General features: G+C 51.8%; 1 protein-coding gene across 2 annotated transcripts in view; it reads left to right on the top strand.

Annotated features, from left to right (window-relative positions):
• The window catches only part of rtf2 (replication termination factor 2), a 264,358-nt gene that overhangs the window by 124,271 nt on the left and 124,634 nt on the right, over positions 1-15,453 (top strand). The window lies entirely within an intron of this gene.

Raw genomic sequence — 15,453 nt, 5'->3', positions numbered from 1 at the left:
GGGGTCACGATTTCAAGGTGAGAGGGGGAAAGTTTAAGGGAGATGTGCGTGGAAAGCTTTTTACGCAGAGGGTGGTGGGTGCTTGGAACGCTTTGCCAGCGGAGGTGGTAGAGGCGGGCACGATAGCATTATTTAAGATGCATCTGGACAGACATATGAACGGGTGGGGAAGAGAGACAAGTAGACCTTGGAAAATAGGCAACAGGTTTAGGTAAAGGATCTGGATTGGTGCAGGCTGGGAGGGCTGAAGGGCCTGTTCCTGTGCTGTAATTTTCTTTGTTCTTTGTTCTTTGTTCAGGTGAGAAATTAGAGAATAGATGCAACAATTGATTGTACAATTGGCAGGGAATGCGGGCTGCAGAGGGAAGTAGAGGCACTTTAAGTTAATGCTCAGCAAAGTCACGTTGTAAATTACCCCGATTATAGAAATGGTACAGGAGAGCGCTGCAGTAATATATTTGGAGGTCTGGGTGTTGCTAATCAGAAAGGAGCAAGTGGGAGAGTTGCCACCATTGCCAATGGCTGCATTAAATTGCAAGTGTTTGAATTGAAATCATCCATTATATTCGGATGGCCAGTGCCCCATTGAGATAATACAGCCTGTTTGGACCAGACTTGTCATCGTGTGGAATAATTCCAGGTGAAAAGAAGGTGAATTAACCCCTCCACTAGTCTCCTTTTCAGGTGCAGATATTCTTCGGTGGTCATCTGTGATATTCCAAAGCCAAAAACTAAAGAGATCCAATGCATAAAAACATGCATCAGCTCCATTCTTTCAAAAACCAGAGCACACAAAGAATAATGGGTGCCGGTGCTGACTCATTTCTTTCAAATGGCTGATTTGTGTGGTTGGATGTTTTTCAGATCAACCAACTTATTATACAAGATATTGGAACAACCCATTGGGCAGCACACTGGCCTTACAGTGCCAGGGAGCTGGGTTTAATTCTAGCCTTGGGTGATTATCTCTGTGCAGTTTGCACTTTCTACCCATGTCTGTAGGTTACGGGGAAAGGGCAAGGGAGTGGGCCTAGATACAGTGCTTTTTCAGAGGGTCAGTGCAGACTCAATGGACTGAATGGTCTCCTTCTGAACTGTAGGAATTCTATTCTAAAATTCTAACAACTGCATGCAACACTTTTGCAATCATCTGACAGTGGTAAGGGACCAGAAACTCAATATCCTGCATCCAGAGAGCATTCATAGTTTTTACATGTATTTCAGCATTTTTTTAAAATTGGAATGTTCATTCTGTGAAGTCTCATTTTTCAGTGTAATCTGCTGTTTGTCCTTTCCTGTTGATCAGTCAGTGTCCAGCTGGCATATGTGCAAGAAATGCATTGTCTTGTCAATTTACTGTTTTGATAAAACCAACATACGCTCCTAGTACTTTTGACGATGAAATTGGGAGCTGGTGATTTTCAACATTTTACTGGTGGTTGGGGAGGGATGATTTCTCCACAGGGAGAATAAATGTTTCTGCAGAGTCCAATTTATGATAAAAATTGCAAAACTTTCTTGAGGGGAAACCTTGTGTATTTGTTTATTTTTTTAAAGTTAGCACCCAGTGACTCATTAGGGCCTAATGCATTAAAGGTAAGCAAAGGTGGCATCAATCGGCCAGAGGGCAAAAGTGGGTCCCGGGGAAAAAAAGTTTGAAAAACGCTGCTTTGGAACTTATTTTTTGGAACTGATCTCTGGTAAACAAGGTTTCTGATATGGCCATTCGCACCTCAAGTTTACTGTTAACCGCATTAATGTCCTAAATGCGTAACACTCCCCACTGCAAATATTCTCCTGTTTTTCTCATGAAGCTGATAAAACAAATTTGAACCATTATTATGACATTACTGCTGTGGTGTTATCCTTCTGGTAAAACTGCTCAGTAAGAGCACACTGCCAGCTTCCAATGCAGGCTGGTGCAGCTGACATGCACACCAGCCTGGACAGTAAGCAGAAACTGATCAGCAACTGACACCTCAACAATGGCCCTGATTATGAATCTTACATATGCATGTTTTGCATGTATTTGGAAGTAGCCAGTTGGTAGTAACGTTCCTCAAGTATTGGAGGATGTAAAAACAAAATACCTCAAAGCTGGTAGGAAGAATCCAAATTCTGAAGACTCCGAATTAGTGGGGCCATGTCCTGCACCCCCAAGATCATTTTCAACTTCAATCACTTCTAACATTATTCAAAATAACGGTTTTTGATTTTGTCCTTAAAAGAAGGAGTCAAAAGGAGTCCTAATCCATAGAGTCCCTACAGTGTAGAAGGAGGCCATTCGCCCATCAAGTCTGCACCAACCCTTTGAAACAACACCCTGCATAAGGCCGCTCCCCTGCCCTATCCCTGTAACCCCACCTAACCTGCCCACTTTTTGACTGGGAGGAAACCGGAGCACTCAGAGGAAACTAAGAAAGGCACTGGGAAAATGTGCAAACTCCACACAGTCACCCAAGGCCTGAATTGAACCGGGTCCCTGACGCTGTGAGGCCACATTGCTAACCACTGGGCCAGTCACTCCTACATCCAAAAAAACACTATCAAGTTTACAAAGGTATTCCAAATCCCTTGTCTTGATCCTGGAGCAGTGATACTGTGCGGTGTCAAAATCTATCCTTTCACTGAATGCTGGTGCTTCTTCCAGCCCCCTGAGTTCATACATACTTCTCTTCACATCAATCTGACATTCATCTCCCCCATTGATCGAAGTCAAACAGTCACTCCTCGTAGAATCATAGAATTTACAGTGCAGAAGGAGGCCATTCGGCCCATCAAGTCTGAACTGGCCCCTGGAATGAGCACCCTAATTAAGCCCATGCCTCCACTCCCCATCACAGTAACCCCACCTAACCTTTTTGACATTAAGGGGTAATTTATCATGGCCAATCCTCCTAACCCGCACATCTTTGGACTGTGGGAGGAAACCGGAGCACCCGGAGGAAACCCACACAGACACGGGGAGAAGGTGCAAACTCCACAGAACGTCACCCGAGGCCGGAATTGAACCCTGGTCCCTGAGCTGTTGGGCACCAGTTCCAACCGCTATGCCACCCTGCCGTCCCAAAATTCAGGCAGCATTGGGATTCAAACCAGCGCTCCAGGTTGGGGCCGCAATCAAACGCCTTCAACTATTCGGCCACGCGACTTCTCTTCTAGCCTCCCGTTTAATCTTGAGTACTTCGCCTCCTCCATCCATATTGATAAGGGGCTGTTTAGCACAGTGGGCTAAACAGCTGGCTTGTAATGCAGGACAATGCCAGCAGCGCGGGTTCAATTCCCGTACCGGCCTCCCCGAACAGGCGCCGGACTGTGGCGACTAGGGGCTTTTCACAGTAACTTAATTGAAGCCTACTTGTGACAATAAGCTATTATTATTATTATTATTATTATTACTGTTTGTCTAACTCTCATTCTTACTGCTCTCATTAATCCTGATATTTTCATTCCCGCTCTTCCCAAAGTGTTGCTCCCAGCCTTTCTCTTTCCTGTTGCTCATTCTTAGATTGCAACGCATTCTTTCACTAATGAATTATGATCCCAGCCCCTCTCATCTTGCCTCCATTTCTCTTTCCACTCTGCTTCATTACTATTGATTCCCCACTTACTGCCATTCATTTCTCAATCCATTAGCCCGTTTCTTCCTTTCATCGACTTTCATTGTCTCTTTCATTGTCTCTTTCATTGTCTCTTTCATTGTCTCTTTCATTGACATCTTTCATTACCATCTTTCATTACCATCTTTCACTACCATCTATTTGGCCTGTAATGTCATCCATATCCAACCTCTTTCTCAGTCTGACAGGAGTCCAGATGCTAATTGGACAGTTACCCCCACCACTTTCCCACTAAGGCGCTTTATACTTCCAATAACACTGATTCTGCCTGCTTGCTGTAAGTGGGAGTTCATTTCCTCATTAGAGTTGCCACCTACAGTGGAGAATTGCTGGGATCATTGTGGTGACCTGTAGTGAATGAGAGATTCCCGATTTCGTGCCTTAGCAGTGCACACTGGGATTGGACAGGCCACGGAGAAGAGTATAGACTTTGGCAGGAGCAAGGGGAAGGAGGTGGGACTGTTAAAAGGAGGTATAATAGTAGTTATGTGTGATTTATGCTGATTTAAAAAAAATAAATCAATTAATTGTGACGAATCACTGAAATACTGAAAATTAATGTGCAGAAGATCAACTTGCCAAAATTGCTTGTTATCATTTGATAACTTCAATATGTTAATTTAATAACTACAGCAAGTATATTTGTTAGGTTACTTTCAGATTGTGTTGTGTTGTCAGTATTAGGAAGAATAGAGAAGTGTAAATGCAAGCACGCTTGCTGCTACACTTAGTTCTTGTAACAAAACAATTTCTGTGTTATGACCCTAGATCCTGTCATTGAATTTTTAAAAAAAATAATTTTTATTAAGATTTTCACACAATATAAACAACAAAACAATATTAACCAAACAACCATAGTAAAAACCAAAGAACAAACCCCACCACCCCCAGCAACTACAAAAACAAACAAAAGAAAACAACAAAAAGGAGAGACATAACACCCGCCACATCCAACAAACCCCTGTACACAATTCTCCCTCCCACCGAACCCCCCCCCCCCCGGTTGCTGCTGCTGCCGGCCTGTTTCCCTACCCTTCCGTCAGGAAGTCCAGGAAAGGCTGCCACCGTCTAAAGTCTAAAGAAGCCTTGTACTGATCCCCTCAGGGCAAATTTCACCCTCTCCAACTTGATGAACCCCGCCATGTCATTGATCCAGGCCTCCACGCTTGGGGGCCTCGCATCCTTCCACTGAAGCAAAATTCTACGGCGGGCTACTAGGGATGCAAAGGCCAGAACACCGGCCTCTTTCGCCTCCTGCACTCCCGGCTCCGCTGCTACCCCAAATATCACGAGTCCCCAGCCTGGCTCAACCCTGGATCCTACCACCCTCGACACTGTGCTTGCTACCCCCTTCCAAAAGTCCCCCAACGCTGGCCATGCCCAGAACATATGGGCATGGTTCGCTGGGCTCCCCAAGCACCTAGTACACCTATCCTCGCCCCCAAAGAACCTGCTCATCCTCGTCCCGGTCACATGAGCCCTATGCAGCACTTTGAACTGTATGAGGCTAAGCCTCGCACAAGAAGAGGAGGGGTTCACCCTTTCCAGGGCATCCGCCCACATCCCCTCCTCAATCTCCTCACCCAGCTCCTCTTCCCATTTACCCTTCAGCTCCTCCACCGAGGCCTCATCCACCTCCTGCATAACATGGTAAATGTCCAAAATCTTCCCTCCCCGAACTCCCCGCGGGGGCAAAACAGGGAACCCCGCCACTTGCCGGCTGGCAAACGCCCTACCCTGCATGTACCTAAACATGTTCCCCGGGGGGAGCCCAAACTTCCCCTCCAACTCACCCAGGCTCCCAAACCTCCCATCTACAAACAAGTCCCTCAACCTCCTTATACCTGCCCTGTGCCAGCTAAGAAACCCCCCATCGAAGCTCCCCGGGACAAACCGGTGATTCGCCCGTATCGGGGACTCCATCGAGCCCCCCACCTCCCCCCTATGCCGTCTCCATTGCCCCCAAATTTTCAGGGTAGCCACCACTACCGGACTCGTAGTATACCTCGTTGGAGGGAGCGGCAACGGCGCCGTTACCAGCGCCTCCAGGCTCGTATTCACACAGGACGCCATCTCCATCCTCTTCCATGCTTCCCCCTCCCCAACTTCCATGCTTCCCCCTCCCCAACTTCCATGCTTCCCAACACAGGTTGGGCACCAAACACCCTTCTCACCCTCGGGGTCCCGTGTGCCCATACAAACCCCGTGATGCTCCTGTTGACCCTCCTAAAAAAGGCCTTCGGGATAAGGATGGGGAAACACTGGAACAGGAACAAAAACCTCGGGAGCACCGTCATCTTGACGGACTGCACCCTACCCGCCAGCGACAGTGGCAGCATATCCCACCTTTTAAACTCCTCCTCCATTTGCTCCACCAGCCTTGTGAGGTTAAGCTTGTGCAGGGCCCCCCACCTCCTAGCCACCTGGACTCCCAGATACCTAAAGCTCCTCCCTGCCTGCTTCAGTGGGAGCCTACCAATCCCCTCCTCCTGATCCCCCGGGTGCACAACGAACAACTCGCTCTTACCCAGGTTGTGCTTATACCCAAAAAAAGCCCCCAAATTCGCTGAGAATCCTCATCACCTCCGGCATTCCCCCCACCGAGTCCGCCACATACAGCAACAGGTCGTCCGCATAAAGCGACACTCGATGCTCCTCCCCACCCCGCACCAGGCCCCTCCAGTTCCCCGTCTCCCTCAGCGCCATGGCCAGGGGCTCAATTGCCAATGCAAAGTGCAAGGGGGATAGGGGGCACCCCTGTCTCGCCCCCACGGTGCAGCCGAAAGTACTCTGACCTCCTCCTATTCGTGGCTACACTCGCCATCGGGGCCTCATATAACAGCCTCACCCAACGGACAAACCCCTCCCGAAACCCAAACCTTTCCAACACCCCCCACAGATACCCCCACTCAACCCTATCAAAGGCCTTCTCCACATCTAATGCCACCACTATCTCCGCCTCCCCTTCCATGGCCGGCATCATAATGACATTCAGAAGCCTTCGTATGTTGGTATTCAACTGCCTTCTCTTTACAAACCCCGTCTGGTCCTCGTGAATGACCCCTGGCACACAATCCTCTATCCTTGTAGCTAAGATCTTCGCTAACAGCTTGGCGCCTACATTTAGCAGCGAGATCGGCCGATATGACCCACACTGCAGGGGGTCCTTGTCCCGCTTAAGGATCAAGGAAATCAGCGCCCGTGACATAGTTGGGGGCAAAGCCCCCCCCTCCCTTGCCTCGTTAAAGGTCCGAACTAACAGGGGGCCCAACAGGTCCGCATACATTTTATAAAATTCGGCCGGAAACCCATCCGGCCCCGGCGCCTTCCCCGACTGCATGCTGCCAATCCTAGTGACCAGCTCAATCGGTGCCCCCAGTCCCTCCACCTGCCCCGTCTCCACCTTCGGAAATCTCAGCTTGTCCAAGAAGCGCCCTATCCCCCCCCCCCCCCCCCCCCCCCCTCAGGTTCAGACCGGTACAATTCCCCATAAAAGTCCCTAATGACCCCATTAACGTCTACCCCCCTCCGCACCACCTTCCTATCTCTATCCTTCACTCCCCCAATCTCCCTGGCTCACTTTCGGAGCTGGTGTGCCAGCATCCTACTCGCCTTCTCCCCGTATTCATACACCGCTCCCTGTGCTTTCCTCCACTGAGCTTCTGCCTTTCTGGTGGTCAATAGATCGAACCTGGCCTGAAGGCTACGACGCTCCCCCATCAATCCCTCCTCCGGAGCCTCCGCATATCTCCTGTCCACCCTCACCATCTCCCCCACCAATCTCTCCCTCTCTCTCTCTACTCTCCCCTCGCCCTATGGGTTCGGATGGAAATCATCTCCCCTCTAATCACCGCCTTCAATGCCTCCCAAACCGTCCATACTCAGACCTCCCCGTTATCGTTGGCCTCAAGATACCTCCCGATACACCCCCGAACCCTCCCGCCCATCTCCTCGTCTGCCAGCAGCCCCACCTCCAAGTGCCAGAGCGGGCGCTGGTCCCTCTCCTCCCCCAGCCCGAGGTCCACCCAGTGCGGGGCATGATCCGAAATGGCTATGGCAGAGTATTCAGTATCCTCCACCCTCGAAACCAGCCCCCTGCTCAGGACAAAAAAATTGACACTGGAATAGGCCTTATGCAGGTGGGAGAAAAACGAGTACTCCCTGGCCCCTGGCCTCGCAAACCTCCAGGGATCCACCCCTTAGCCGCCGCCGGCCTCCCACCCGTCCGGGACCTGGATCGATCCAATGGGGGATCCAGCACCGTGTTGAAGTCCTCCCCCATGATCAGGCCCCCCGCCTCCAGATTCGGAATGCGGTCCAACATGCGCCGCATAAACCCCGCATCGTCCCAATTTGGGGCGTAAACATTCACCAACACCACCCGCTCCCCCTGCAGCTTACCACTCACCATCTCGTACCTTCCGCCACTGTCAGCCACCACATTTGACGTCTCAAACGACACCCTCTTTCCCACCAGGATCGCCACCCCCCGATTCTGCGCATCCAGCCCTGAATGAAATACTTGGCCCACCCATCCCTTCCTCAGTCGAACCTGGTCGGCCACCTTCAGGTGCGTCTCCTGGAGCATGGCCACATCTGCTTTCAGCCCCTTCAAATGCGTAAACACCCGGGCCCGCTTGACCGGTCTGTTCAGCCCCCTCACATTCCAAGTCATCAGCCGGATCAGAGGGCTCCCTGCCCCCCTCCCCTGCCGACTAGCCATAACCCATCCCCTGCACGCCACTGGCCAGCGCCCCCCGCTCGGCCTGTTCCCCATGTTGCTCGTTCTGGGTGAGTGTGCTTTACACTCAATTTGGCTCTGTTTCGTTCCTTAGCTGTAGAGTCGCCAGGTATCGTTAAGATACAGCCACAAGTTTCAAGTTCAAATTCAGACCAATAACTCCATACACCAGTTAGTAAGTTCAAACAAGGCACGTTTATTATAATACAGTTATCTACTAATCATGCATATAAAACTACAAGACTAGCCTAATCCTACCACTAACAGGCCAATACTTATCTGGAATAAGGGAACTGCCGGATCAGGGAACAACGGCCTCTGGCTTTGTCCTGGATCTGCAGGCGTCCAGTAGGTGTGGACTAAAGGGGTCAGGAGTGTCTACTCTCGTAGCGTGCGTTGTGTGACACTTACTTGTTGGCGGCTGCTGTTGGCCAGGCCTCTCCTCTCCGTGGTCAAGTTCGAGAGCTGCTACAAAGGTGTTCTTGTTGGGAGGACCGGCTGAGAGAGCTGGTCAAGGAGAGGCTGGCAGAGAGAGGGCTGGGGTCGGGGTCTCTGTCTTATACCTCTCCCAGGGTCTCGCGCCCACCTGGGCGGACCCTCTATACACTCGCAATCGATTGGGTCTCTTCCCAATCGATTGATTTGAATTTCCCCAATAACGGGGCAGTCCCTCGATCACTGGGCGGTTCTTGGGGCTTATTGTTTTGGACTTCTCTTGGCGCCGAGAAGTCTGGCCTTCCATTCACTGTAGCGATTTGAGTTAACTTGTTTCCATTGTACCTGGGAATCACCCGGTATCGCCTCATTAGTATGCTAACTTGTTTTCTTTCTCAGTGCTGTCTGGTTTCTGCAGCAGTCAGAATACACAAGCGCTTTTGCAAGCTGCTTGCTTTTGCAACTTGTCCATTTTCCCTGCATTCTTTGTAATCTTCCATTTTGTGTTGGGCAGTGGCCACCCCAGGTGGCTACACCCAAGGCGGCAACTCCCCCCTCCCCCTCCCAGCACCCCCTGCATACTCCAGCTCCTTCCTGGCCATTGCAGCAGCAACCCGGTACCCCCCCCCCCCCCCTCCATAGCACTCCCGTGAGCCAGCTAACGTCTGCTGACCCCGGCGACTCCCACCACACCTCCGACCCCTCCCCACGTGGGACTACTACTCCTCCTCCGTGCCCATCAGCAGGCCCCCCGCTCTTGCGCGGGAATATAAAAACGAGCAAAGGCCCGCGCTTCTCAGCCCCGACCCCGCCCCCATCACCCCGCAGCATGGGAAACAAGAGGAAAGACCGCGCTTTCGCCCTGCCCAACCCCGCCTTCTCCAGGGCAGCTCCCATTGCCGGTCCCCACCACCAGCTCCCTGCACTCCCAGTTTACCTCCCTTCCCGAACCCGTCCACCAGACCCATACAAAAAGACATCGCCCCACCCACCCTGAAGCCAACACACGTCATGCATGAAACAGAGAACCCCCCCTCTAAAAAATAGACACAGTTACATTTACATACAAAACCCCCCTCAGTTTGAGTCCAATTTCTCGGCCTGCAGAAAGGCCCACGCCTCCTCCGGGGACTCGAAATAATGGTGACGATCCTTGTAGGTGACCCACAGACGCGCCGGCTGTAACATGCCAAACTTCACACTCTTTCTGTGGAGCACCGCCTTCGTCCAGTTGTACCCGGCCATCCGCTTAGCCACCTCCGCACTCCAGTCCTGGTAGATCCGCACCACCGTGTTCTCCCACTTGCTGCACCGCTCCTTCTTGGCCCACCGAAGCACGCACTCCCGGTCAACGAACCGGTGCAACTGCACCAGCACCGCCCGCGGCGGCTCATTCGGCTTGGGCCTCCTGGCCAGTATTCTGTGGGCCCCCTCCAGCTCCAGGGGCCCCTGGAAGGACCCAGCTCCCATCAGCGAGTTCAACAAAACAACCACATAGGCCGCCAGGTCCGACCCCTCCAGCCCCTCCGTGAGGCCCAGGATCCGTAAATTTTTCCATCTCGACCAGTTCTCCATCCCCCTCGAACGCTCCTGCCACTTTTTATGGAGCGCCTCGTGCATCTCCACCTTCCCCGCGAGGGCCGCGGCCTCATCCTCTCTTTCGGAGGCCTGCTGCTGCAGCTCCCGGATTGCGGCCCCCTGGGCTGTCTGAGTCTCCAGCAGCTTACCGGTGGTAGTCTTCAGCGACTCCAGCAGCTCCACCTTAAGCTCCTGAAAGCAGCGCAAAAGAGTCTCCTGCTGCTCCTGCGTGCACTGCCTCCACTCCTCGAGGGCTCCGCTGGCCGCCATTTTGTTTTCCTTCCCCCGCTTTTCCAGAGGCGCTGCCACCGCTTTTCTGCTCGCCCCACTCCTGGTCCGGACCATAGAACCCTGGGGATCTACTGCAGACCCCTTCCCACGTCGGGAATCGTCGATCAAGCACCGCTGGGGGCCCTAAAAAGAGCCCAAAAGACCGTTTCTAGCGGGAGCTGCCGAACGTGCGGCTTAGCTCCGCATAGCCACAACCGGAAGTTCGATCCTGTCATTGAATATCTGGACAATGACAGGTAGCCGATGTAACAAAAGCATTTTTAATAATAACCTTCATTATTGTAACAAAAGCTACTTGCATCATGGACCTGAATCATGCCTGGATTATGAAGATTGGTAATACCAAGGCACTGAGAGGGGGGGGGGGGGATTTTCTATTCGATGTGGCGGGTGGGTTCCATGACATGCTTCCTGCTGGGTGGTATGGTGGGAAATTGTGCCCGAATTACATGCTCATAAGCTCATTAATTATGCTTGGCAAGTATCTCTGAACCACATGGCGGGGAATGAATGATTTGTTCACCCCGCTGTCACCTAATGGGGGTCAAAAGCCTGGGCTCTGTATTTAAACACAACCAAAACACCCATATTCACTCTCTCCAGCCCAACTTTGTGAAAACAGATGTCTCCAGGTGGATGCGTTGAAGAATAATGCTACCCCGAGGTTTAGTAATGACTCCCTGGAGTGCCTCAATGGATTCTGCCAACACTGGGATGTCCTGTACCCCACATTTGGCTTGAGGAAGCCTATCAATCTCAATTCGCCAGCCGAGGAGATGATTGCAAGGGCAGTCAGCGTGACAAGCAACCACCCGAGAAATTCCATCCTGGCAATGAAGCGTCTGAATGATCTCGTCCACTCCGCCAGGATAAGCTATTCTTCATCTCACTCCAATCTTTCACTCTCATAATGGTATCATGCACTGAAAGGGTTACACTGCTCAGGGATCTCCCAGAATATTAGCGGGGGCACACATCATCATCACTGATTGTCTCACGGGCTCTTTAACATCACCAGGATCCCATTTAACATCCTTCACAAACAGCATCCTCAGCCCTTACTGGGGAGGGTTTAATACACACAGCAGACAGACAAGCTTCTCAACCTCTCCTTCTAATCTCTTCACATGTGGACAGCATGGTACCATAGTGGTTAGCACAATTGCTTCACCGCTCCAGGGTCCCAGGTTCGATTCCCGGCTTGGATCACTGTCTGTGTGGAGTCTGCACGTTCTCCCCGCGTGTGCGTCGGTTTCCTCCAGGTGCTCCGGTTTCCTCCCACAGTCCAAAGATGTGCAGGTTAGGTGGATTTGCCTTGCTAAATTGCCCTTCGTGTCCAAAATTGCCCTTAGTGTTGGGTGGGGTTACTGGATTATGGGGATAGGGTGGAGATGTGGGCTTGGGTAGGGTGCTTTTTCCAAGAGCCGGTGCAGACTCGATGGGCTGAATGGCCTCCTTCTGCACTGTTGATTCTATGATTCCATCCATTTACTGTGGCCGTGGCCGCACCAAGTGGGAGAGGGATCCAATACTGGAAGAGAAAGGGCTGACGCCCTGCACCTAACCAAATTCGAGGAGGATGCTGCGATACTGATGGGTGACGGCAGAGATTGCTCCTTGAAGAAGGTGAAATCGGCCTCTTCCACAAGCCAGAATGGACGAGTCCTTTACCTGGAGTATCTGCAAAACCATTCTCCTTACAATTCAGACAGTATGGAGTAATGCGTTCTCATTAGCTTTGGAGGGGTGTCATGAGAATGTCGCTTTAAGAAATGGTTAGCTGCTCATGTTACTGCAATGATGTCAAGAGTGTGGGTGGAGTTGAGCTCTGGCTCTGCTTTTTAGTTTCACTTTGAGAAAAGCTTGGATGTGTCTCTTTTTGGTTTCGTTTTTCAGTGTATTGCAGCTGAAGTCAGACAAAGCAGCAGTGCTGTTGATCTCTGCCATGAAGGGCTATCTCTGGATCATTTGGTGAATTCAGAAGAATTATAAATGTTTTCAGTAGTGAATGTAAACTCTGTGCTTATGTTTAAAGGTTTATTCAGTCTTCTGGGTGTGAAAAGAACAGCATGCAGATTATTTAGTGTTGTATTCTTTGGTGGTTTGATGCACGATCAATAACTCTCGAAGCGAGATTGGAGTACAATTAGGCTTTATTGGACTAGATGTTTCCCCCGGCAGCGCAGGTACAGAATTCAGCAGCTAGGGAGACACAGACTCTTATACTCCGCCTTACTGGGCGGAACCAGCAGGCAGGCTTCACCAATGGTCTTACAGTATCAGGTACCTCCAACACCAATAGTCTTACAGCATCGGGTACCTCCAACCTAGGTACCATAATACCCCTAATACCGACGACCATATTCACCCCCTGTTTAAAAAAAAAAGTCAGACGGGGTTGGTCGTCTTGCATTATACAGTGGTGGAGGTTATGGCGGTACCTGTCGGTGGTACAGTGTCTTGCCTTATCACGTGACACACAACAATTTGCAGTATTCATTTACAAGTACATTTCACAATGAAACAATTAGTCGATCGGGGGCCCTGGTCGTCCTCTGTGATCGTTGCTGTTTCGGCGACAATGCAGGCCACGGATTGGGCATTCGTGACTCCGGGAGCGTGACCTCTGCTTCTTCAGTAGCTTCATCACCCCTGGGTGGGACCAGTGGAAGGACCGATCCACCTAGGAAGGGTCCGCTGTTGGGTGCGCCGGTGGGAGGGAGGGTGGGGTTGGTGGGGGGGGGGGTTGTGGGTGGGGATCCAGCGGGCGCCAGGTCCCGCAGGGAGACCGTATTCTGCCGGCCGTCGGGGTATGCCACATAGGCGTACTGAGGGTTAGCGTGAAGGACGTGGACCCTCTCGACCGATGGGTCCGATTTGTGCGCCCGCACGTGTTTGTGGAGCAGAATGGGTCCAGAAGCTGCCAGCCAGGTTGGGAGCGAGGTCCCGAAGGAGAACTTCCAAGGGAAGACGAGGAGACGTTCATAAGGTGTTTCGTTGGTCGTGGTCCACAGCAGTGATCGAATGGAGTGGAGTGCATTGGGGAGGACCTCCTGCCAGCAGGAGACTGGGAGATTCCTGGACCATAGGGCCAGTAGGACGGTCTTCTAGACCGTTCCGTTCTCTCCTCTCCACTGGTCGTCCTGCTCGAGGCAATGCCCTTGCTGAGCAGGAATTGACGCAGTTCGTTGCTCATGAAGGAGGACCCTCTATTGCTGTGTATGTAGGCGGGAAAACCAAACCGGGTAAAGATACTGTGGAGTGCTTTTATGACGGTGGCCGCGGTCTTGTTGGGACAGGGGATGGCAAATGGGAAACGGGAGTACTTGTCAATCACGTTCATGAAGTACGTGTTGCGGTCGGTGGAGGGGAGGGGCCTTTTGAAGTCCATACTGAGGCGTTGAAAGGGGCGGGATGCCTTCACCAGGTGCGCTTTCTCTGGCCTATAGAAGTGCAGCTTGCACTCTGCGTAGATTTGGCAGTTCCTGGTGATGGTCCTGACCTCCTCGATGGAGTAGGGCAGATTGCGGTCTTGATAAAATGGAAGAATCGAGTGACCCCCGGGTGGCAGAGGTCCTCATGTAGGGTGCGGAGTCGATCCACTTGTGCATTGGCACATGTGCTGCGGGATAGGGCATCAGGAGGCTCGTTTAACTTCCTGGGACGATCCGCTACCTGGGGATCCAAATAGCCCATGACTGGAAAGGGATCCACAAATGGAACCTCACCAGCCTGACGGAGGAAGTTAAAAAGGACCTGCAAAGATGGAACACACTCCCGCTCTCCCTCGCGGGGAGAGTTCAGACGATCAAAATGAACGTACTGCCCAGGTTCCTCTTCCTGTTTAGATCCATTCCGATCTACATCCCCAAGGCCTTTTTCAAAGCGCTGGACAAACTCATCATGGCGTTTGTATGGGGGGGTAAAAATGCTAGGATCCCAAAGAAGGTCTTACAAAAAACAAAAACCAGGGGAGGGTTAGCCCTCCCGAATCTACAATTCTACCACTGGGCAGCAACAGCCGAGCGAGTAAGGGGATGGATCCAGGAGCCAGAAGCTGAGTGGGTGCGTGCGGAGGAGGCCTCCTGCATGGGAACCTCCCTCCGGGCCCTCGCCACGGCAGCACTCCCATCCCCACCCAAAAAACACTCCAGCAGCCCAGTGGTGACAGCCACCCTCCAATCCTGGAACCAACTGCGGCAGCAACTTGGCCTGACCAAAATGTCGAACAGGGCTCCCATCTGCAACAACCATAGGTTCAAACCAGCACTGACCGACGCCACCTTCAAAAGGTGGAGGCAGGACGGGGGGACACTGACAGTCAGGGACCTAAACACGGACGACAGGATCGCAACACTGGACGAACTGACAGAGAAATTTCAGCTAGCTGGGGGGAACGAGCTACGGTACCTGCAGCTCAAAAACTTCCTACGAAAGGAGACAAGGACGTACCCACAACCGCCACGACAGACACTACTGGAAGACCTACTGGACGCAAGTATCCTAGAGAAAGGGAACTGTAGTGACATGTATGACCGACTGGTAGATAGGGACGACACCGTACTGGACGCAACAAGGAGGAAATGGGAGGACGACCTGGGGATGGAGATAGGGTGGGGACTCTGGAGCGAAGCACTGCATAGGGTCAACTCCACCTCCACGTGCGCAAGGCTCAGCCTGACGCAACTAAAAGTGGTACATAGAGCCCACTTAACAAGAACCCGTATGAGTAGGTTCTTCCCGGAGGTGGAAGACAGATGTGAACGGTGCCAAAGAGGCCCGGCCAAC

Source organism: Scyliorhinus canicula, chromosome 7, assembly GCF_902713615.1.
Source record: "Scyliorhinus canicula chromosome 7, sScyCan1.1, whole genome shotgun sequence".
Lineage (NCBI taxonomy): Eukaryota > Metazoa > Chordata > Chondrichthyes > Carcharhiniformes > Scyliorhinidae > Scyliorhinus > Scyliorhinus canicula.
This window is presented reverse-complemented; position numbering and strand designations above follow the sequence as displayed.